Consider the following 1,394-nt stretch of genomic DNA (forward strand, 5'->3'; position numbering starts at 1 on the left):
GTCAGGTGAATAAAGTACAGACTATGTAATTTAACATGACACAACTCTAGAAAATTCAAAGTGATCTGTAGTGACAGCAGATCAATGGTTGCCTGGAAAGGAAATACATATGGGCATCAGGAAGCATGTTGATAACAAGATGTTGTCTTTATTGTGGAGATAATGTACGTATAGATATGTAATTATAAAATTGTGCAAATGAAGTTCATGGAGTTTATTTTATTTAATCAGACCTTAATAAAGCCGTTAAAAGTACAGAAAACTAAAAATAAATAAATGGTCAAGACATACAATGTGTTAGTATCCAAATACAAAGTTGAATTTAAAAAGCCAGAGGGAGAAACCAGCAGTTACCGTAATGGCTATGTCACTGGACTCCCACGTAGTCGACCGCAGTTCGCGTACCGGACCTGGTGGCTTAAAACTCACACCGGGCGAGTGTGCGTGCGTGCCCAAGATCCGAGAATGGAAGAGAAGGGATTGTGGCATGACCATCCCCACATGTGGTTAATTTTTCGCTTTCTGTCTCTATGTCTCTCTGTCTGTCTGGCAATTGCACACACCCAATAGTGAAAACCTCTCAAAAAAAAAAAAAAAAAAGGCAAGAGGGAAACTTGCTAAAGAGTAAGGCGTCTATCTACCAGAAATATGTCAACATTATTTACTTGTACATAACGTACTCTTGACATATGTGCAAAAAACATTTTCTAAATGTAGGGGAATAAAAGACACATTCACAACACATGGAACATTTTTTTAAATTACTTTATTTTTTTTATTTTAGTTTTTATTTGACCAGGGAGGGACAGAGATAGAGAAAGAGAAGAGAGTAAGAATGCAAGCCACCAGGTTCAGGATTTGAACTGTAGTTGGCTATGTGGGAGGCCAGCACCCTTAACCACCATGCCACCTACCAGTCACCAATACAAAGTACTTCTTATGTATTTCTTGCAGGCATGTTTTGACATATTTCTTCTGTGTCAGTTGGTAACAGGCCATTAAATTATGAAAGAGTTGAACATGACTTGCAAATCTGACCTAAAGGGTGTAGATATGTATGTAACCTCACCTAATAACTACAGAAAGAAACCTGCTAGAGGTACTCACAGATCATTTACCATGAGCATGTCCTCTGTCCACAGTGGAATTAAGCTGGAAACTAGGCATAAAATAATAACTAGAATATAATTTGTCTAAAAATTAAGTACCACGTGTATAAGAAACCAATGACTCAATAAAAAAAAACATAGTGGGGGACCAACAGTTGGCACAATGGCTGTGTTACTGGACTCCCATGCAGATGACTGCAGTTTGAGTCTCGGATGAGGTGACTTAAACTCACACCAGGCACATGTGCGTGTGGGCCCAAGATGCTGGTAGGAGAATGGAGGAGA

General features: G+C 38.8%; 1 pseudogene; it reads left to right on the forward strand.

Moving 5' to 3' along the window:
* The window catches only part of LOC102497414 (phosphatidylinositol N-acetylglucosaminyltransferase subunit A-like), a 14,790-nt pseudogene that overhangs the window by 5,465 nt on the left and 7,931 nt on the right, over positions 1-1,394 (forward strand).

The sequence above is a fragment of the Tupaia chinensis genome, unplaced genomic scaffold, assembly GCF_000334495.1.
Source record: "Tupaia chinensis unplaced genomic scaffold, TupChi_1.0 Scaffold145629_1, whole genome shotgun sequence".
Lineage (NCBI taxonomy): Eukaryota > Metazoa > Chordata > Mammalia > Scandentia > Tupaiidae > Tupaia > Tupaia belangeri.